This window comes from Dendrobates tinctorius, unplaced genomic scaffold (genome assembly GCF_039654945.1).
Source record: "Dendrobates tinctorius isolate UK_male_01 unplaced genomic scaffold, ASM3965494v1 ptg000135l, whole genome shotgun sequence".
Taxonomy (NCBI): Eukaryota; Metazoa; Chordata; class Amphibia; order Anura; family Dendrobatidae; genus Dendrobates; species Dendrobates tinctorius.
The window spans coordinates 3,445,684-3,470,257 of NW_027361803.1; positions in this window are offsets into that span (position 1 = coordinate 3,445,684).

Genomic DNA, 24,574 nt, shown 5'->3' on the forward strand with positions numbered 1-24,574 from the left:
TGTCACCGTGTAAGATGGAACTGTATATGGGAAGGGTAACCTGAGTTTCATCAGGGTCAGATTCAGGCCGTGTAGCGTGCGAGGGGAATGTAGTGGTCTGGGTCAATGTACCAGCAGATTCATCGAGCAGTGGCTGGGCATCAGTGCACTTGTGTCGCCCCCAGGAGTACGGTCGCCACAGTGGCATTACCTTCTTCCTAGGGAGTGTGATGTCATGCTTGGGAGCAACGAAGGATCTCTATAGCAGGTTAACTGATTGGGCGGCATTATTCCCACGAGTCATGACCCTCCAAACAGCGTTCATGAAGGCAAAGTGTTTGTTTTACGTGGGCAGTATGGTTGCAAAGCTGAACCTTAAAGGAATGTCCAGAAGGGCACCACCAGGAGTGGAGCCTACGGTTAAATTCGACTCCACCTGGGAAACCTCAACCATGCCAGCTACAGAACAGATGCACACATTGCAAGCTTAATTCCGTTAACGAACGAGACTCCGTCATGCCCCGCGGTCCGAGTCCGGCTTACTAGAGGGACACGTGAGGCTCTGGCACATGAGATTGGCCAAAAACTGGTGTGTCATGCCCTTACATGTCCGTGGCTGCATGTGCGCTACACTGAAAAGGCCAGCGTTTGTCGCTTACAGGTGCAGATAACCCGCTGAACAACGTTAGTGATGGGGATCACTGATTACAATTATTACCCGCGAACAATGATTTCCCAGTAAGTGCAGGTCAACCGCAGTTCCGGAATTAGGCCTAACCGTCATTCCTGAAAAAATGAAAAACTTATGTGTGCAAACCACAGGTGCTGTAGCTTGCTTAACAGCTTGCCAGCCATTCTCACGCCCAGTATGGATTACACGTGATTGCACAAAGGTTAGAAAGGGTACCGTATCCCCGGATAACATGTATGGATAGCGTACACATTCAAAATATATGTCTCAGGAGGCAGGCTCAGACGGTGTTAGGCCCAGTATGGATTGCACGTGATTGCACAAAGGTTAGAAAGGGTACCGTATCCCCAGATAACATGTATGGATAGCGTACACATTCAAAATATATGTCTATACATCAGGAGGCAGGCTCAGACGGTGTCAGGCCCAGTATGGATTGCACGTGATTGCACAAAGGTTAGAAAGGGTACCGTTTCCCCGGATAACATGTATGGATAGCGTACACATTCAAAATATATGTCTCAGGAGGCAGGCTCAGACGGTGTTAGGCCCAGTATGGATTGCACGTGATTGCACAAAGGTTAGAAAGGGTACCGTATCCCCGGATAACATGTATGGATAGCGTACACATTCAAAATATATGTCTATACATCAGGAGGCAGGCTCAGACGGTGTCAGGCCCAGTATGGATTGCACGTGATTGCACAAAGGTAAGAAAGGGTACCGTTTCCCCGGACAACATGTATGGATAGCGTACACATTCAAAATATATGTCTCAGGAGGCAGGCTCAGACGGTGTTAGGCCCAGTATGGATTGCACGTGATTGCACAAAGGTTAGAAAGGGTACCGTATCCCCGGATAACATGTATGGATAGCGTACACATTCAAAATATATGTCTATACATCAGGAGGCAGGCTCAGACGGTGTCAGGCACAGTATGGATTTGACGGCCCAGATTACACAGCGGAGGAGCAGGGAGAGGTAAAGATTGCAAATGCTGGGTCCCTGCCCAAGCAAGGGGGGCCCACTCGTGGGCGTCGGTACTGGCACTGGGCCCCTCATAGTACAGCGGTGTGTCTGACGGCGGGTGTGCACCACCACCGTCAGAGACACTTGATTGCACTATGAGGGACCCTGTGCCAGTGCCCGCGCCCAAGAGTCGGCCTACCCACCTGTCCAGGGCAACGGCACTCGCACGGTGTCGTGCGCTAGGTGGTGACCCCGGCCATGGGGGGGGGAGGCAGCACATTTAGGGAGTTTTAGAAAGTGGCATATGTTGATGTTGGACATTCAGCTGATGCAAAAGGCGAAATAGGTGAAGTCCCAGGAAGAGGTGGACCAAAGCAAGCCATTTTTCTGTCACCCTATGTGTCATCAGGGGAAGGTGGGACAAAATCCTTGGAAACCCATGCATGGTTCATTTTAATGAAGGTTAGATCATCCACATTTTAGGTTGACAGACGGGTCCTTTTTTCTGTCAGGATTGATCCAGCTGCACTGAAGACTCTTTCCGATAGCACACTTGCAGCTGGGCAAGCGAGCTCCTGTAAGGCATATTGGGCCAATTCAGGCCAGGTGTCCAGTTTAGCGGCCCAATAGTCAAAGGGGAATGACCTGTGTGGGAGAACATCGATATGGGAGGAAAAGTAGTTTGTAACCATAGTTGACAACTGCTGTCTCCTGTCACTTTCCATCGATGCAGTATTACCAGTTGTGTGAGCGGTATTTAAAAAATCAGTCCACAACATTGTCATGAAACCCCTGTCTCCAACGCCACTTCTGCTGTGTTCACCACGAACACCTCTGCCAAGCCCGTACGGCTCGTGTGAGAACCATCGCCGCTGCTGTGTGCTGGGAATGCCTCAAGCAACCGATTTACCAGAGTTGCTTGTTTATTAGCCAATATTAGGTCAAGGTTCTCCTGTGGCATGATGTTTTGTAATTTGCCTTTATAGCGTGGATCCAGGATGCTGGCCAACCAGTAGTCGTCATCGTTCATCATTTTGGCAATGCGGGGGTCCCTTTTTAGGATCCGCAAGGCATAATCTGACATGTGGGCCAATGTTCCCGGTGTCAATGATGCACTGCGAGTGCTGGGTGGAGGAGCACTTTCTGGCAAATCCACATCCCTCCAGTCACGCACAAACCCTGTACCAGACCTTGCCACGCCAACATTTTCACTTGCCCCACGAGATGCATCCTCCTCCCCTAAGTAATCATCCCCATCATCATCCTCCTCCTCCTCTTCTTCCTCCACCTCGTCCAGGAGAGGTCCCTGAGCAGACAATGGCTGAATGTCATCAAGGATTCCCTCCTCCTCTTCCTCCTCATCAACATTGGCTGCAGACGCCTGCTCCTTAAGGTGCGTCAAAGTTTGCATGAGCAGACGCATAAGTGGGATGCTCATGCTTAGGATGGCGTCGTCTGCGCTTACCAGCCGTGTGCATTCCTCAAAACACTGAAGGACTTTACAGAGGTCTTTCAGCTTCGACCACTGCACACCTGTCAACTCCATGTCTGCTCTCAAAGTGCCTGGCCGTGTATCCTCCCACAAATGCATTATGGCCTGCCTCTGCTCGCACAGCCGCTCCACCATGTGCAGGGTGGAGTTCCACCTTGTTGCAATGTCGATAATGAGGCGGTGGTTGGGAAGGTGGAGCAATCGCTGCAGCTTCTGCATACGAACGGAGTGTACAGGCGACCGGCGGATGTGCGCGCACAGTCTTCGCACCTTCTGGAGCAGAGCTGTTAACTCCGGATAATTTTTGAGGAAGCACTGCACCAACCAGGTTCAAGGTGTGAGCCAAGCAAGGTATGTGGCTGAGTTTTGAAAGGGCTATGGCTGCCACAAAATTACGGCCGTTATCACTAACTACCTTGCCTGCCTCAAGATGTACTCTGCCCAGCCATGACTCAGTTTGTCGCTTCAAGTACTCGGCCAGCACCTCGGCGGTGTGTCTTTCGCCCAAACACATCATCTGCAACACAGCCTGCTGACGCTTTCCACTAGCTGCTCGATAGGGGGACACATCATGTGCAACAGTGGCAGCTGCAGATGGAGTGCTCGTACGACTGCGCTCTGTGGACGAGCTTTTGCTTCTGGAGGAGGAGGAGGAGGAGGAGGGTCGAACGCCTACAGCCAACTGTTTCCTATACCGTGGGCTAGGCAGCACTGTCCCACCACCGCTGTCCCCTGTGGACCCTGCATCCACCACATTAACCCAGTGCGCAGTGATGGACACGTAACGGCCCTGGCCATGCCGACTGGACCATGCATCAGTTGTGAGGTGCACCTTTCCGCTCACTGACTGCTTGAGTGCATGGACAATGCGGTCTTTCACATGATGGTGGAGGGCTGGGATGGCTTTGCGAGAGAAGAAGTGGCGACTGGGTAGGTCATAGCGTGGTACTGCATAGGCCATGAGTTCGCGGAAAGCTGTGCTTTCCACCAACCGAAAGGGCATCATCTCAAACGAGATTAGTTTGGCAATGTGGGCGTTCAAACCCAGTGTACGCGGATGAGAGACTGAGTACTTTCTTGACCTCATCATAGTGTCTGGGAGGGTGAGCTGGACTTGAGAGCTGCATATGGTGGAAGTAGCGGTGGACAGGGCGGACTGAGAGAGGGTTGATGATGGTGATGGAGTTGGTGTTCTTTCTGATGGCCTAGAATCAGTCTTTCGTTGATATAACAGTGGGATTCCCTGACTGCTGTGGCCTTGCAACGACACCTCAACATTTGCTGCTGTGCTAACCGGTGGGCTTACAGTGGGGTAAACAATGTAGTGTTGCTGACTACCTTCGTTGTGATCAGTTGCACATGTGGCACTTGAGGTTTGGTGTTGTGTCCACGCTTACAAGTGCATGCTGGTTAAATGTCTAAGCATGCAACTGGTATTCAAATTTTTCAGATTTTTCCCTCGGCTAAAGGTCTTTGCGCACTTCTTACAGATAACCTTGGCCTGATCATGAGGATTTTGTTCAAAAAAGTGCCACACTGCACTCTTCCTACTTTGGCAGACATTTTGCGGCCTAGCACGCTGTGATCTTTTGACCCTCTGGACAAGCTGTCCAGCAACTATTTTGATGTTTGGAACCTGTCTTTGGAGTGCTACGGGCCTGCCAGATAACAGCTGTTGCGATGTCGATGTCTGCTGTGGATGCTCCTCATCTGAGCTATTGGAAGCAGCACCCTCTTCCCCCAATGGATGCCAATCTGGGTCAACAACTGGGTCATCCATCACCTCCTCTTCTATGTCATGTGCACCTTCCTCTGTGTCACCGTGTATGGTGGTATAGTGTGCGGGAAGGGGCACCTGAGTCTCATCAGGGTCAGAATCTGGCTCTGTACACTGCGAGGACAATGTAGTGCTCTGAGTGAATGTACCAGCAGAATCATCCATCAGCGGCTGTGCATCAGTGCACTCCATGTCAGATTCATCTTGGCCTGGGTAATTCACCATTTCACTTGATAATCCAGGCATGGTATGTGAAAACAGCTCCATGGAGTAATCAGTATTATGGCCTGCGTCATCCTTCAATCTTGGTTGGGGTGAAGGACACAAGGAAAGGTGTGGTTCATGAACATGAGCCTCCGATGACGACTCAGTGCTTTTACTTTTTACAACTGAAGAAGAGGAGGCGATAGAGCTGGAGGCTGAGTCAGCAATGTAAGACAAAACTTTTTCCTGATGCTCTTGCTTTAAAAGCGGTTTGCCAACTCCTAGAAAACTAAGCGTTCGAGGCCTTATGTAGCCAGACGATGACGCAGGCTCAACACCTCCTGCATTCGGTCCTATTTTGCTCTTGCCACTACCATCAGATCCACCACCAACACCATCATTACCAGCTGCCAATCCCCGCCCAATTCCACGGCCTCTTCCACCAGCCTTCCTCATTTTTGGTAGAAATGTAGACAAAATCCAACAACCTATATAGTAATGTAAAACAAGGTACAAGGTGTCTATAGGACAGGGGAGATTTTGAATTTCTGCAGACACTTGTGGACACTGGACACTTTTGGATTGTGTGAGGCCCACTGATATCTGAGCGCTATGTGACAGGCTCGATGGCACAGCTGTGACCAAAGTGACTAGAGGATAAGGGAGATTTTGAATCTCTGCACACACTTTTGGACACAGGACACTTTTGGATTGTGTGAGGCCCACTGATATCTGAGCGCTATGTCACAGGCTCGATGGCACAGCTGTGACCAAAGTGACTAGAGGATAAGGGAGATTTTGAATTTCTGCAGACACTTTTGGACACTGGACACTTTTGGATTGTGTGAGGCCCAATGAATATCTGAGCGCTATGTGACAGGCTCGATGGCACAGCTGTGACCAAAGTGACTAGAGGATAAGGGAGATTTTGAATCTCTGCACACACTTTTGGACACTGGACACTTTTGGATTGTGTGAGGCCCACTGATATCTGAGCGCTATGTCACAGGCTCGATGGCACAGCTGTGACCAAAGTGACTAGAGGATAAGGGAGATTTTGAATTTCTGCAGACACTTTTGGACACTGGACACTTTTGGATTGTGTGAGGCCCAATGAATATCTGAGCGCTATGTGACAGGCTCGATGGCACAGCTGTGACCAAAGTGACTAGAGGATAAGGGAGATTTTGAATCTCTGCACACACTTTTGGACACTGGACACTTTTGGATTGTGTGAGGCCCACTGATATCTGAGCGCTATGTCACAGGCTCGATGGCACAGCTGTGACCAAAGTGAGTAGAGGATAAGGGAGATTTTGAATTTCTGCAGACACTTTTGGACACTGGACACTTTTGGATTGTGTGAGGCCCAATGAATATCTGAGCGCTATGTGACAGGCTCGATGGCACAGCTGTGACCAAAGTGACTAGAGGATAAGGGAGATTTTGAATCTCTGCACACACTTTTGGACACTGGACACTTTTGGATTGTGTGAGGCCCACTGATATCTGAGCGCTATGTCACAGACTCGATGGCACAGCTGTGACCAAAGTGACTAGAGGATAAGGGAGATTTTGAATCTCTGCACACACTTTTGGACACTGGATACTTTTGGATTGTGTGAGGCCCACTGATATCTGAGCGCTATGTGACAGGCTCGATGGCACAGCTGTGACCAAAGTGACTAGAGGATAAGGGAGATTTTGAATCTCTGCACACACTTTTGGACACTGGACACTTTTGGATTGTGTGAGGCCCAATGAATTTCTGAGCGCTATGTGACAGGCTTGATGGCACAGCTGTGACCAAAGTGACTAGAGGATAAGGGAGATTTTGAATCTCTGCACACACTTTTGGACACTGGACACTTTTGGATTGTGTGAGGCCCAATGAATATCTGAGCGCTATGTGACAGGCTCGATGGCACAGCTGTGACCAAAGTGACTAGAGGATAAGGGAGATTTTGAATCTCTGCAAACACTTTTGGACACTGGACACTTTTGGATTATGTGAGGCCCACTGATATCTGAGCGCTATGTCACAGGCTCGATGGCACAGCTGTGACCAAAGTGACTAGAGGATAAGGGAGATTTTGAATTTCTGCAGACACTTTTGGACACTGGACACTTTTGGATTGTGTGAGGCCCAATGAATATCTGAGCGCTATGTGACATGCTCGATGGCACAGCTGTGACCAAAGTGACTAGAGGATAAGGGAGATTTTGAATCTCTGCACACACTTTTGGACACTGGACACTTTTGGATTGTGTGAGGCCCAATGAATATCTGAGCGCTATGTGACAGGCTCGATGGCACAGCTGTGACCAAAGTGACTAGAGGATAAGGGAGATTTTGAATTTCTGCAGACACTTTTGGACACTGGACACTTTTGGATTGTGTGAGGCCCAATGAATATCTGAGCGCTATGTGACAGGCTCGATGGCACAGCTGTGACCAAAGTGACTAGAGGATAAGGGAGATTGGATTGCTTTTAAAAAAGCAGTTTGCGGAGCAGTGGGTAAACAGCAATGCCAGCCTGTCAGGAAGCCTTAAAAGGCAGCCCAACAACCAACACCACTGATACACCACAATATAGCCTCCCCTTGCACTGCACACACAGTGACTGGTGTGTTGTGCAGGCCAAATTGCTATCAGCAGCAGAAGCAGTTTTTTTTTCTTCTCAGCAGGACAAAAAAAAAAAATTGGGATTGCTTTTAAAAAAGCAGTTTGAGGCCCAATGAATATCTGAGCGCTATGTGACAGGCTCGATGGCACAGCTGTGACCAAAGTGACTAGAGGATAAGGGAGATTGGATTGCTTTTAAAAAAGCAGTTTGCGGAGCAGTGGGTAAACAGCAATGCCAGCCTGTCAGGAAGCCTTAGAAGGCAGCCCAACAACCAACACCACTGATACACCACTATATAGCCTCCCCTTGCACTGCACACACAGTGACTGGTGTGTTGTGCAGGCCAAATCGCTAGCAGCAGAAGCAGTTTTTTTGTCTTCTTCCCTGCCTAACGCTCTCCCTACAGAATCAGCAGCAACCTCTCCCTATGCTAAGATCGGCAGAAGTAAGATGGCGGTCGGCGTGCACGCCCTTTTATACCCCCTGTGACGCCCACCAAAGCAAGCCAATCACTTGCATGCCCTTCTGGTGGTGGTAACCCCTGCCTATGTCATCACGTTGCCCACAGTGTCCGTGGATCCTGATTGGCTGAAAAAGAGCGCAAAACAAACTTTTGAAGCGCGACTTTGGCGCGTAAGTCGCCGACCTCGTGGCCGACCTCATCCTAGGGTCGGGTTTCGTTTCATGAAACCCGACTTTGCTAAAAGTCGGCGACTTTTGAAATTTTTCGACCCGTTTCGCTCAACTCTACTCACCACACATCTAGATAAGTTCCGTGGGGGGTCTAGTGTCCAAAATGGGGTCACTTGTGGGGAGTTTCAATAGTTTAGGTACATCAGGGGCTCTCCAAACGCACATGACACCCGCAGACCATTCCATCAAAGTGTGCATTCCAAAACGTCACTGCTTCCCTTCCGAGCCCCGACGTGTGTCCATACAGTAGATTTCTCCCACATATGGGGTGTCAGCGTACTCAAGCCAAATTGGACAACAACTTTTGGGGGTCCAATTTCTCCTGTTACCCTTGGGAAAATGAAAAAATTGGGGACTAATTGATCATGTTTCTGGAAAAAATACGATTTTTTTATTTTCATGCCCTGGCATTATAAACTTCAGTGAAGCCCTTGGGGGTTCAAAGTGCTCACCTCACATCTAGATAAGTTCCTTAGTGGGTCTAGTTTTCAAAATGGGGTCATTTGTGGGGGGTTTCCACTGTTTAGGTACATTAGGGGCTCTCCAAAGGCAACATGACACCCGCAGACCATTCCATCAAAGTCTGCATTCCAAAACGTCACTACTTCCCTTCCGAGTCCCGACGTGTGCCCATACAGTAGTTTTCTCCCACATATGGGGTATCAGCATACTCAGGACAAATTGGACAACAACTTTTGGGGTCCAATTTCTCCTGGTACCCTTGGGAAAATAAAAAAATGGTGACTAAAAGATCATGTTTGTGGAAAAAATACGAATTATTTATTTTCACGCTCGGGCATTATAAACTTCTGTGAAGCACTGGGGGGGTCAAAGTGCTCACCACACATCTAGTTAAGTTCCTTAGGGGGTCTAGTTTCCAAAATGGTGTCATTTGTGGGGGGTTTCCACTGTTTTGGTACATCAGGAGTTTTCCAAACGCGACATGGTGTCCGATCTCAATTCCAGCCAAAAACATCAAATGGCGCTGCTTCCCTTCCGAGCTCTGCCATGCGCCCAAATAGTGGTTTACCCCCACATGTAGGGTATCAGCGTACTCAGAACAAATTGCACAATAACTTTTACGGTCCTGTTACCCTTGGAAAAATAAGAATTGAGGGTGAAAAGATCATTTTTGTGGAAAAAATATGATTTTTTAATTGTATGGCTTTATGTTATAAACTTCTGTGAAGCCCATGGGGGTTCAAAGTTCTCACCACACATCTAGATAAGTTCCTTAGGGGGTCGAGTTTCCAAAATGGTGTCATTTGTGGGGGATTTCCACTGTTTTGGTACATCAGTGGTTTTCCAAACGCGACATGGTGTCCGATCTCAATTCCAGCCAAAAACGTCAAATGGCGCTGCTTCCCTTCTGAGTTCTGCCATGCGCCCAAATAGTGGTTTACCCCCACATGTGGGGTATCAGCGTACTCAGGACAAATTGCACAATACCTTTTAGGGTCCTGTTACCCTTGGGAAAATAAAAATTGGGGTGAAAAGATAATTTTTGTGGAAAAAATATGATTTTTTAATTGTACCGCTGTATGTTATAAACTTCTGTAAAGCCCTTGTGGGTTCAAAGTTCTCACCACATATCTAGATAAGTTCCTTGGGGGGTCTAGTTTCCAAAATGGGGTCACTTGTAGGGGGTTTCCACTGTTTATGTACATCAGGGACTCTCCAAACGTGACATGGCGTCCGATCTGAATTCCAGCCAATTTTGCACTGAAAAAGTCAAACGGCGCTCCTTCCATTCTGAGCTCTGCCATATGCCGAAACAGTCGTTCCCCCCCCCAAATCAGGTATCAGCGTACTCAGGACAAATTGCACAATAACTTTTGCAGTCCAATTTCTCCTGTTACCCTTGGTAAAATAAAAAAAATTGAACCTGAAGTATTTTTTTTGTGAAAAAAAGTTAGATGTTCATTTCTTTTTAAATATTCAAAAAAATTCCTGTGACGCACCTAATGGGTTAATAAACTTCTTGAATGTGGTTTTGAGCACCTTAAGGGGTTCAGTTTTTAGAATGGTGTCACTTTTGGGTATTTTCTATCATATAGACCCCTCAAAGTGGCTTCAAATGTGATGTGGTCCTAAAAATAAAATGGTGTTGTAAAAATGAGAAATCGCTGGTCAACTTTTAACCCTTATAACTTCCTAACAAAAAAAAATTTTGGTTCCAAAATTGTGCTGATGTAAAGTAAACATGTGGGAAATGTTACTTATCAAGTTTTTTGTGTGCCGTATCTCTGTGATTTAAGGGCATAAAAATTCAAAGTTGGAAAATTGCAAAATTTTCAAAATTTTTGCCAAATTTCCATTTTTTTCACAAATAAACGCAAGTTATTTGAATGAAATTTTACCACTAACATGAAGTACAATATGTCACGAGAAAACAATGTCAGAATCACCGGGATCAATGGAAGCGTTCCAGAGTTATGACCTCATAAAGGTACAGTGGTCAGAATTGTAAAAATTGGCCCGGTCATGAACGTGCAAACCACCCTTGGGGGTGAAGGGGTTAATAGCTGTCTACAAATATCTAAAGGGCTGTCACATTGTAGAAGGATCATCTTTAATCTCATTTGCACAGGGAAAGACTAGAAGCAATGGGATGAAACTGAATGGGAGGAGACACAGATTAGATATTAGAAAAAACTTTTTGACAGTTAGAGTGATCAATGAGTGGAACAGGCTGCCACTAGAGGTGGTGAGTTCTCCTTCAATAGAAGTCTTCAAACAGAGGCCGGACAAACATCTGTCTGGGATGATTTAGCGAATCCTGCTTTGAGCAGGGGGTTGGACCAGATGGCCCAGGAGGTCCCTTCCAACTCTACAATTCTATGATTCTAAGAAATACATTTACCCTTCTCTAGGGTTGGCCAGAAAGGCAAAACATTGAGATTTTGGGTTGAGAAAAGTAAAGTTACTGCTAATGTTCAGTGCCAGCACAGAAGTAAAGCAGCCAAGGCAGTGGTCCTTTGGTATATGCACATGATTTGCATCATCTGTCATCACATTGCTGCATCCATTGTCTACAAAGAAGAAAATTAGGCAGCTGGATTTTCTCTCATTTCTCTCATTTTTCTATTTGAAGGTGCTTGTAATTTAGCTAAAAATTAATGCTTTTTCTAAATATTTTTATTAAGTATCCAACCCCTTTAATTTTTGAACACTTTTTTGGGGGAGAAGAAGGATGCAAATAAAAATCTATAGAAAAATAACATGCCTTACTCCTAGTAATAATAAACTGCTCAAAAAAATAGGGAACACTTAAACAACAGAATATAACTCCAAGTAAATCAAACTTCTGTGAAATCAAACTGTCCACTTAGGAAGCAACACTGATTGACAATCAATTTCACATGCTGTTGTGCAAATGGAAGAGACAACAGATGGAAATTATTGGCAATTATCAAGACACACTCAATAAAGGAGTGGTTCTGCAGGTGGGGACCACAGACCACATCTCAGTACCAATGCTTTCTGGCTGATGTTTTGGTCACTTTTGAATGTTGGTTGTGCTTTCACACTCGTGGTAGCATGAGACGGACTCTACAACCCACACAAGTGGCTCAGGTAGTGCAGCTCATCCAGGATGGCACATCAACGAGAGCTCTGGCAAGAAGGTTTTCTGTGTCTGTCAGCGTAGTGTCCAGAAGCAGGAGGCGCTACAAGGAAACAGGCCAGTACACCAGGAGATGTGAAGGGGGCCGTAGGAGGGCAACAACCCAGCAGTAGGACCACTAGCTCCACCTTTGTGCAAGGAGGAACAGGAGGAACACATCCAGAGCCCTGCAAAATGACCTCCAGCAGGCCACAAATGTGCATGTGTCTGCACAAATGGTTAGAAACCAACTCCATGAGGATGAGCTGAATGCCTGACATCCACAGATGGGGGTTGTGCTCACAGCCCAACACCATGCAGGACACTTGGCATTTGCCACAGAACACCAGGATTGGCAAATTTGCCACTGGCGCCCTGTGCTCTTCACAGATGAAAGCAGGTTCACACTGAGCACATGTGACAGACGTGACAGGAGATGTCGTGGAGAGCGATCTGCTGCCTGCAACATCCTTCAGCATGACCGGTTTGGCAGTGGGTCAGTAATGGTGTGGGGTGGTATTTCTTTGGAGGGCCGCACAGCCCTCCATGTGCTTGCCAGAGGTAGCCTGACTGCCATTAGGTGACGAGATGAGACCCTCAGACCCCTTGTGAGACCATATGCTCGTGCAGTTGGCCCTGGGTTCCTCCTAATGCAGGACAATGCCAGACCTCATGTGGCTGGAGTGTGTCAGCAGTTCCGGCAAGATGAAGGCATTGAAGCTGTGGACTGGCCGTCCGTTCCCCAGACCTGAATCCGATTGAGCACATCTGGGACATCATGTCTCGCTCCATCCACTGTCACGTTACACCACAGACTGTCCAGGAGTTGGCGGAAGCTTTAGTCCAGGTCTGGGAGGAGATCTCTCAGGAGACCATCCGCCGTCTCATCAGGAGCATGCCCAGGCATTGTAGGGAGGTCATACAGGCACGTGGAGGCCACACACACTATTGAGCAGGCTCAGACTGGCCCATAGGGTAACAGGGGAATCCCCTGGTGGGCCCCTCTGCAGATCTGGGCCCCCAATCCCATTGTATGGGCAGTGATTGGCATAATTCACTTGATTCACTCTGTACAGAAAACAAGCAGCATCTCATCATTCATTAACCAAACTACCCAGTTTACTATATAGAGATATAGGTAAATTTGTGAATGAGGGTAGTGTAATATTTTGCATGCAGGTGAAAAGTGGGCCTCCCAAAGTCAATGTTACTGGTGGGTCCTTGGCATTCCAGTCCGACACTGCTACTGAGCATCTTTTCCTTGTCATAAGGCATTTCCACTGAAGTTGGATCAGCCTGTAATTTGATTTTCCACTTTGATTTTGAGTATCATTCCAAATCCAGACCTCCATTGGATATTAATTTTGATTACATTGATAATTGTTATGTTTTATTGTCCTGAACACATTCCACTATGCAATGAATAAAAATTTGCAACTGGAATATTTCATTCAGCGATATCTAGGATGTGGCATTTTAGTGTTCCCTTAATTTTTTTCAGCAGTGTATATGAGCATAATACGACAAGTCATTAAGTGCATTATAATAGTTCATTCACCTAGAGGATTTTAGGCCCACATGGTTAAGGTTCTTCTGCACCACCCCACTTCACCAGCCCTCCTGCGCAGAGTCTCTTCTTCCCCTGCAGGCTGCCTCCTCCTGCAGCCCCTCCTCATCCCCTCTGATCAGTGTCCATGCTGCAGCGTCAGTCCCTCCATCATTCAGGCTGTACTGTGTCTCCTCTTTCCCACAATGCAGGCAGCCTCTCGCTGTAGCTTCCTCACCACATATACATACCCATACCGCCAAACTTTCCAAGAAAAAAAAGGGGACGGATCATGTGATGTGATGGACCGCAGTAAAATTTTAGGCTATGCCATTAGCCACACCTATTTATCATCTCATTTTTCCGAGATAAAGAATAATATGGTAGAAAGCAATGAATGAATACTGTATAAATAAAATCCAAAAAGCAATGACGGTATTGCATAGTTTTGCAAATTTTTTTTTTTAGCCCACTTTGTTTTTTTTTCTCCATTTTTAAGTACATTGTATGGAAAAATAGATGGTGTCATTCAAAACTACAAGTTATTCAGCAAAAAACAAGTCCCCATATGGAAACATGGGCATAAAAATAAAAAAGAGAAAAGTGAAACCCCTAAAAACGAAAAATGACTGTGGAGGTGACGGGATAAAGGGATTGTCCAGACTTAGGACAAACGTCTGCAGGCACCCTATATGACTCTATGTGACTGTAGACTGCTGAATCATGACAATGTGCAGTGAGCACGCTGTCATGATGCCCCAGTATTGGCGCTGTGTCACATGACCGCATGTATGCGTTTTACATACTAAAGTTCATGCACTGACTAGATGGATTCAGCTTCTTTCAAATTGCATGGATGCAATCACATGACTGTCCACTCACACTCACTCACATGTCACGCTGTCACATACCGAGGAATTGTGACAATGTGTGCTCTGCACACTGTCATGATACAGCAGTCTGCAGTCACATCGAGTCACTGCAGACTTTTGTCCGAACTTTAATAAACAATAAAGTGTTATTTCTAAGAAATAAAAGCTTGTACATACATGTTCCAGGGATATAGCCCACTGCTCCTCAGGATTCAAACTCACAGCCTGGTAGCATGGTGGGCAGCAGCTTTAGCTGTGAACAAGCTGTATTGAATATTGGAGAATTTTCTCTGGCTACATCTCTTCATACTGTTCTTCTTTACTGGACTGGTACCTAAAAATGTAAGGTTACAGTTCTATGGCTTAGTACACACTTATATAATATATATACATTTATGTATATATATATATATATATATATATATATACTGTTTATACTGTATATATATATACTGTATATATATATATTTATTGGGGCAAATAAGTTTTAAATTCAAAATTCTCAATTTTTCCCAAATATCTGATTTAAAGCTAATCCACATACTGCTAAGGCTCCCCATTGCTCTAAAAGGCATGTTCAGAATGAAAATAAGTATTTGATACATTGCCGATTTCGCAATTTTTCCCACTTACAAAGAATGGAGAGGTCTGTAATTTTTATCGTAGGTTCATTTTAACTGTGAGAGATAGAATCCAAACATAAAATCCAGACATTCACATTTTATGATTTTTACATAATTCAATTGCATTTTATTGCATGAAATAAGTATTTGATCACCGAACAACAAGAATTCTGGCTCTAACAGACCTGTTAGTTTTCTGTAACAAGCCTCCCACTCTGCATTCATGACCTGTACTATTTGCAGCTGTTTGAACTCGTTACCTGTATAAAAGACACCTGACCACACACTGAATAATACTCGAACCTCTCCACCCTGGCCAAGACCAAAGAGCTGTCTAAGGACACCAGGGGCAAAATTGTAGACCTGCACAAGGCTGGGATTGGCTACAGGACAATAGGCAAGCAGCTTGGTGAGAAGGCAACAACTGTTGGCACAATAATTAGAAAGTGAAAGAAACACAAAATGACTGTCAATCTTCCTCAGCCTGAGGCTCCATGCAAGATCTCCTTTGCGTGGGGGACTGTACTGTGTTATAGCCAATGGGCTTCTTTAGGAGCATTATTTCTGAGTGAGCGCATTTACAGGACTAGACAAGGTAAATGGCTTATTGTAATATAGAAATTTCTGTGGTCACAGATTTTGTCCCTTTTTTCTGTTTTTATACATTGGGATCTATGTGGTATGTCTCTTACTGTGAATTCTTCCCGTCCTATCTGTCTCAATGTTTCAGTACAGTACAGAAGTAGTACCTGCTGTTCCAGAAAAGACCAGCGTTGCCAAACTGAAGAATCTTTACCTACTGTACAGTTTCCCCCTGTGACCAGCAATACATTGAGTGTACACAGAAAGCTGCCAATCAGTGGTATGGGCGGGGTAACACAGAGAAAGCAGCCAATCAGTGGTATGGGCGGGGTAACACAGAGAAAGCTGCCAATCAGTGGTATGGCGGGGTAACACAGAGAAAGCAGCCAATCAGTGGTGTGGGCGGGGTAACAGAGAGAAAGCAGCTAATCATTGGTGTGGGCGGGGTAACAGAAAGCAGCCAATCAGTGGTGTGGGCAACATTACAGAGAGAAAGCAGCCAATCAGTGGTATGGGTGAGGTTAACCCCTTTCTGTCATGTGACGTACTATCCCGTCCATGTGCCCTGGGACTTAATTCCCAGGGACGGGATAGTATGTCACAGCGATAAGCGGCGCCCACGGGTGAGCGCCGTTGATCGCGGCCGGGTGTCAGCTGATTATCACAGCTGAAACCCGGCACAATGTGTCAGGGGCAGTCACAGACCACCCCCAACATGTTAACCCCTTGCACACCGCGATCAAACACGATCGCGGTGTACTGGGGGTTAAAGGGAAGCATCGGCAGGGAGAGGGCTCCCTCCATGCTTCCCTGAGCCCCCCACAGCAGCGCAATGTGCAGCGCTGCTGTGGGGGGCTCCATCCCTGCAGGTCCCCGAATCCAAGATGGCGACGGGGGCCTTCGGGGGCCTACAGGGAGCTGACTTCCTCAATGCCTGCAAAGCGCAGGCATGAGGAAGTCTGCAGAACTGCCTGTGACAGATCGCTGATCTGTCACAGTGATCTGTGATGTGACAGATCAGCGATCTGTCACAGGACAGTGATGTCCCCCCCGGGACAATGTAATAAAGTTAAAAAAAAACAGTGTAAAAATAATTTTAAAAAAATCGCTAAATAAAATAAAAAAAATATATATTCCCTAATAAATTCATTGTTTGGAAATAAAAAACAATAACATTACACATATTTGCTATCACCGCATCCGTAACGACCTGCCCTATAAAACTGTCCCATTAGTTAACCCCTTTAGCGAACACCTTAAAAAATAAAAATAAAAAACGAAGCGAAAAATAATGATTTATTATCATACTGCCGAGCAAAAAGTGCAATAACACGCGATCAAAAAGACGCATATAAATATCCATGGTACCGCTGAAAACGTCATCTTGTTCCGCAAAAAACAAGCCGCAATACAGCATCATCAGCAAAAAAATAAAAAAGATATAGCTCGCAGAATAAAGCGATGCAAAAATAATTATTTTTTATATAAAATAGTTTTTCATTGCATAAAACCGACAAAACATAAAAAAAGACATAAATGAGGTATTACTGTAGCCGTACTGACCCGAAGAATAAAGCCGCTTTATCAATTTTACCACACGTGGAACAGTGTAAACGCACCCCCCAAAAGAAATTCATGAAACGCTGGTTTTTGTTCATTCTGCGTCCCAAAAAATCGGAATAAAAAGCGATCAAAAGATGTCACGTGCCCGAAAATGGTACCAATAAAAACGTCAACTCGTCCCGCAAAAAATAAGACCTCACATGACTCGGTGGGTCAAAATACGGAAAAATTATAGCTCTCAATATGTGGTGATGCAAAAACTATTTTTACAATAAAAAGCGTCTTTTAGCGTGTGACAGCTGCCAAACATAAAAACCGCCATAAATAGTAAATCAAACCCCCCGTTATCACCCCCTTAGTTAGGGAAAAATAATAAAATAAAAAAAATGTATTTATTTCCAATTTACCATAAGGGTTAGGGCTAGGGTTAGGGTTAGGGCTAGCGCTAGGGCTAGGGTTAGGGCTAGGGTTAGGGCTGAGATTAGGGTTAGGGGTGTGTTGGGGTTCGGGTTGGAGTTATAATTGGGGGTTTCCACTGTTTGGGCACATCAGGTGCTCTCCAAATGCAACATGGCGTCTGATCTCCATTCCAGCCAATTCTGCGTTGAAAAAGTCAAATGGTGCTCCTTCCCTTCCAAGCTCTGCCATGCACCCAAACAGTGTTCTACCCCCACATATAGGGTGTCAGCGTACTCAGGACAAATTGCAAAACAACTTTTGGGGTCAAATTTCTCCTGTTACCCTTAGGAAAATAAAAAATTGGGGGCAAAAATATCATTTTTGTGGAAAAAAATGATTTTTTTATTTTCACGCCCGGGCTTTATAAACTTCTGTGAAGCACTTGGTGGTTCAAAGTGCTCAACACACATCTAGATAAGTTCTGTGGGGGGTCTAGTTTCCAAAATGGTGTCATTTGTGGGGGGTTTCCACTGTTTAGGTACATTAGGGGCTCTCCAAACGCACATGACACCCGCAGACCATTCCATCAAAGTCTGCATTCCAAAACGTCACTACTTCCCTTCCGAGCCCCGACGTGTGCCCATACAGTAGTTTTCTCCCACATATGGGGTATCAGCGTACTCAGAACAAATTGGACAACAACTTTGGGGTCCAATTTCTCCTGGTACCCTTGGGAAAATAAAAAAATTGGTGACTAAAAGATCATGTTTGTGGAAAAAATACAATTTTTTTATTTTCGCGCCCGGGCGTTATAAACTTCTGTGAAGCACTGGGGGGTTCAAAGTGTTCACCACACATCTAGATAAGTTCCTTGGGGGGGTCTAGTTTCCAAAATGGTGTCATTTGTGGGGGGTTTTCACTGTTTTGGGACATCAGGGGCTTTCCAAACGCGACATGGTGTCCGATCTCAATTCCAGCCAAAAACGTCAAATGGCGCTGTTTCCCTTCTGAGCTCTGCCATGCACCCAAATAGTGGTTTACCCCCACATGTGGGGTATCAGCGTACTCAGGACAAATTGCACAATAACTTTTAGGGTCCTGTTACACTTGGAAAAATAAGAATTGAGGGTGAAAAGATCATTTTTTGGAAAAAATACGATTTTTTAATTGTACGGCTGTATGTTAAAAACTTCTGTGAAGCCCTTGGGGGTTCAAAGTTCTCACCACACATCTAGATAAGTTCCTTGGGGGGTCTAGTTTCCAAAATGGAGTCATTTGTGGGGGGGTTTCCACTGTTTTGGTACATCAGGGGTTTTCCAATTGCGACATTGTGTCCGATCTCAATTCCAGCCAAAAAAGTCAAATGGCGCTGCTTCCCTTCTGAGCTCTGCCATGCGCCCAAATAGTCATTTACCCCTACATGTGGGGTATCAGCATACTCAGGACAAATTGCAGAATAACTTTAAGGGTCCTGTTACCCTTGGGAAAATAGAAATTGGGGGTGAAAAGATCATTTTTGTGGAAAAAATATGATTTTTTAATTGTACCGTTGTACGTTATAAACTTCTGTGAAGCCCTTGTGGGTTCAAAGTTCTCACCACATATGTAGACAAGTTCCTTAGGGGGTCTAGTTTCCAAAATGGGGTCACTTGTGGGGGGTTTCCACTGTTTAGGTACATTGGGGCTCTCCAAACGAGACATGGCGTCCGATCTGAATTCCAGCCAATTTTGCATTGAAAAAGTCAAACGGCGCTCCTTGCATTCTGAGCTCTGCCATGCGCCGAAACAGTGGTTTCCCCCCACATATCAGGTATCAGCGTACTCAGGACAAATTGCACAATAACTTTTCCAGTCCAACTTCTCCTGTTACACTTGGTAAAAGAAAAAAAATTGAGCCTGAAGTATTTTTTTTGTGAAAAAAAGTTAAATGTTCATTTTTTTTAAATATTCAAAAAATTCCTGTGAAGCACCTGAAGGGTTAATAAACTTCTTGAATGTGGTTTTGAGCACATTAAGGGGTGCAGTTTTTAGAATGGTGTCACTTTTGGGTATTTTCTATCACATAGATCCCACAAAGTGACTTCAAATGTGATGTGGTCCGTAAAAATAAAATGGTGTTGCAAAAATGAGAAATCGCTGGTCAATAGAGTTGAGCGACTTTTGTTTTTTTAGGGTCGCGTTTCGTTTCGTGAAACCCGACTTTTCCAAAAGTCGGGTCGAGTAAGATCGTCCGATTATAGGGAAAAGTCGGGGTCGTCCCGAAACACGAAACCCAATGTAAGTCAATGGGGAATAAAAGTCGGCAGTGAGAGGAGGACAGGAAACACACCTACAGTGCCCATTTGAATGCCAAAAGCATCAATTCTTCTTACTTAAGCTTGTCAACCTTAATTAACTTCATAATACAAGTTACGCACTGAAAAATGGGGGTTATTTGGCTAAAGTTGTGGGGGGGGAGGGCTGGCTGCAGGTTTTCATGTGCCCTGGGCGGAAGTGCGCCCCTTTAACACATACCACAACTCATCATGCTCCGATACGGCAGAGAAATAGCGGTATAGTACAATGAAAAATACCTCACTTTTTACATCTCATGACGAGGCCCATCTATTTCTCCATACAGAATCATTGGTCCCATATAATGTTTGAAACAGTATATGATGAGCTCCACATAATGCTACAGTATATGTTGGTCCCCATGGATGAAGCTCCACTGTCTTATGGGCCCAAATAATGCTCCAAACATAATGGGCCCCATTTCTAATGCTCTAGTGTATAATGGGCCCTGTAAATGCTGCTCCATTGTCTGATGTCCACCTTTGGAATGTTCCAGTGTATGGTGGGCCCCATCTATCATTCTCCAGAGTATAGTGCTCCCCAAAAATTGCTGTCCCAACATTGAAAACAATCAAATAAGTCTCCTCGCTAGGGAATCCCTGTACTTGTCTGGACTCCTCGTCGTCCCCATCTTCCATCTCACTGCACAGTATTTCAACCTTGCAAGTGCTGTGATCCTGAGCAAGCAGGGGGGGCCCACTCGTTGGCGACGGCACTGGCACAGGGCCCCTGATAGTACGGTGGTGTGTCTGATGGCGGGTGGGCCGAACCTGCACTTTCATCTGCAGCTTCCTCTTTGTCACCGTGTAAGATGGAACTGTATATGGGAAGGGTAACCTGAGTTTCATCAGGGTCAGATTCAGGTCGTGTAGCGTGCGAGGGGAATGTAGTGGTCTGGGTCAATGTACCAGCAGATTCATCGAGCAGTGGCTGGGCATCAGTGCACTTGTGTCGCCCCCAGGAGTACGGTCGCCACAGTGGCATTACCTTCTTCCTAGGGAGTGTGATGTCATGCTTGGGAGCAACGAACAATCTCTCTAGCAGGTTAACTGATTGGGCGGCGTTATTCCCACAAGTCATGACCCTCCAAACAGCGTTCATGAAGGCAAAGTGTTTGTTTTACGTGGGCAGTATGGTTGCAAAGCTGAACCTTAAAGGAATGTCCAGAAGGGCACCACCAGGAGTGGAGCCTACGGTTAAACTCGACTCCACCTGGGAAACCTCAACCATGCCAGCTACAGAACAGATGCACACATTGCAAGCTTAATTCCGTTAACGAACGAGACTCCGTCATGCCCCGCGGTCCGAGTCCGGCTTACTAGAGGGACATGTGAGGCTCTGGCACATGAGATTGGCCAATAACTGGTGTGTCATGCCCTTACATGTCCGTGGCTGCATGTGCGCTACACTGAAAAGGCCAGCGTTTGTCGCTTACAGGTGCAGATAACCCGCTGAACAACGTTAGTGATGGGGATCACTGATTACAATTATTACCCGCGAACAATGATTTCCCAGTAAGTGCAGGTCAACCGCAGTTCCGGAATTAGGCCTAACCGTCATTCCTGAAAAAATGAAAAACTTACGTGTGCAAACCACAGGTGCTGTAGCTTGCTTAACAGCTCGCCAGCCGTTCTCACGCCCAGTATGGATTACACGTGATTGCACAAAGGTGAGAAAGGGTACCGTATCCCCAGATAACATGTATGGATAGCGTACACATTCAAAATATATGTCTATACATCAGGAGGCAGGCTCAGATGGTGTTAGGCCCAGTATGGATTGCACGTGATTGCACAAAGGTGAGAAAGGGTACCGTATCCCCGGATAACATGTATGGATAGCGTACACATTCAAAATATATGTCTATACATCAGGAGGCAGGCTCAGATGGTGTAAGGCCCAGTATGGCTTGCAAGTGATTGCACAAAGGTTAGAAAGGGTACCGTATCCCCAGATAACATGTATGGATAGCGTACACATTCAAAATATATGTCTATACATCAGGAGGCAGGCTCAGACGGTGTTAGGCCCAGTATGGATTGCACGTGATTGCACAAAGGTTAGAAAGGGTACTGTTTCCCCGGATAACATGTATGGATAGCGTACACATTCAAAATATATGTCTATACATCAGGAGGCAGGCTCAGACGGTGTTAGGCTCAGTATGGATTGCACGTGATTGCACAAAGGTTAGAAAGGGTACCGTATCCCCAGATAACATGTATGGATAGCGTACACATTCAAAATATATGTCTATACATCAGGAGGCAGGAAGATGGTGTTAGGCCCAGTATGGATTGCACGTGATTGCACAAAGGTTAGAAAGGGTACCGTTTCCCCGGATAACATGTATGGATAGCGTACACATTCAAAATATATGTCTATACATCAGGAGGCAGGCTCAGACGGTGTTAGGCCCAGTATGGATTGCACGTGATTGCACAAAGATTAGAAAGGGTACCGTATCCCCAGATAACATGTATGGATAGCGTACACATTCAAAATATATGTCTATACATCAGGAGGCAGGCTCAGACGGTGTCAGGCACAGTATGCATTTGACGGCCCAGACTACACAGCGGAGGAGCAGGGAGAGGTAAAGATTGCAAATGCTGGGGCCCTGCCCAAGCAAGGGGGGCCCACTCGTGGGCGTCGGTACTGGCACTGGGCCCCTCATAGTACGGTGGTGTGTCTGACGGCGGGTGTGCACCACCACCGTCAGAGACACTTGATTGCACTATGAAGGACCCTGTGCCAGTGCCCGCGCCCAAGAGTCGGCCTACCCACCTGTCCAGGGCAACGGCACTCGCACGGTGTCATGCGCTAGGTGGTGACCCCGGCCATGGGGGGGGGAGGCAGCACAGTTAGGGAGTTTTAGAAAGTGGCATATGTTGATGTTGGACATTCAGCTGATGCAAAAGGTGAAATAGGTCAAGTCCCAGGAAGAGGTGGACCAAAGCAAGCCATTTTTCTGTCACCCTATGTGTCATCAGGGGAAGGTGGGACAAAATCTTTGGAAACCCATGCGTGGTTCATTTTAATGAAGGTTAGATCATCCACATTTTGGGTTGACAGACGGGTCCTTTTTTCTGTCAGGATTGATCCAGCTGCACTGAAGACTCTTTCCGATAGCACACTTGCAGCTGGGCAAGCGAGCTCCTGTAAGGCATATTGTGCCAATTCAGGCCAGGTGTCCAGTTTAGCGGCCAATAGTCAAAGGGGAATGACCTGTGTGGGAGAACATCGATATGGGAGGAAAAGTAGTTTGTAACCATAGTTGACAACTGCTGTCTCCTGTCACTTTCCATCGATGCAGTATTACCAGTTGTGTGAGCGGTACTTGAAAAATCAGTCCACAACATTGTCATGAAACCCCTGTCTCCAACGCCACTTCTGCTGTGTGCACCACGAACACCTCTGCCAAGCTGCCCCCGGCCCGTACGACTCGTGTGAGAACCATCACCGCTGCTGTGTGCTGGGAATGCCCAGTGGCGGATTATAATGAGGTCAATTTGGGCAGTTGCCCCGGGCCCAGTGGGGTTAAGGGGCCCACAGCCCAGGCCAGTAAATTGCCCCATTATAATCCGCCACCGCGCAGGGCCGGATTACAGGCAGGGCAGGCGGGGCTTCAGCCCCGGGGCCCCCACCACAAGAGCTTCTAAGGGGGCCCCCACCACATTCCTGCTGGCTGCTGCAATGGCACTCCATCTTCTCCCCACCTAAAAGTGAGTGACCGTGGGGGCGGCATTATGTGCTCTGCTACCAGCAGCATCTACAAGTAGCGTGAACGCTGATGCTGCTGGTAGCGTGCAAAGGCTTGTGATGAGATCACAGGAGGTAAGGTGTCAGGACCCCCGATCATGTGACCCCTGTCTCCTCCCCTCCTGTGACCTCATCACAGGTCCTGTGCGCACAGCACAGAGCACTGAGAGCAGCCATGTATGTGGAGTGCGGCTCTGCGGGTGGAGGTCGGTGCTGGAGGCTCCATTATTCTCTATGTGGAGTGGGGCTCTGCAGGTGGAGGTCGGTGCTGGAGGCTCCATTATTCTCTATGTGGAGTGCGGCTCTGCGGGTGGAGGTAGGTGCTGGAGGCTCCATTATTCTCTATGTGGAGTGCGGCTCTGCGGGTGGAGGTCGGTGCTGGAGGCTCCATTATTCTCTATGTGGAGTGCGGCTCTGCGGGTGGAGGTCAGTGCCGGAGGCTCCATTATTCTCTATGTGGAGTGGGGCTCTGCGGGTGGAGGTAGGTGCCGGAGGCTCCATTATTCTCTATGTGGAGTGCGGCTCTGCGGGTGGAGGTCGGTGCTGGAGGCTCCATTATTCTCTATGTGGAGTGTGGCTCTGCGGGTGGAGGTCGGTGCTTGAGGCCCCATTATTCTCTATGTGGAGTGTGGCTCTGCGGGTGGAGGTAGGTGCTGGAGGCTCCATTATTCTCTATGTGGAGTGCGGCTCTGCGGGTGGAGGTCGGTGCTGGAGGCTCCATTATTCTCTATGTGGAGTGCGGCTCTTCGGGTGGAGGTCGGTGCTGGAGGCCCCATTATTCTCTATGTAGAGTGTGGCTCTGCGGGTGGAGGTCGGTGCTGGAGGCCCCATTATTCTCTATGTAGAGTGTGGCTC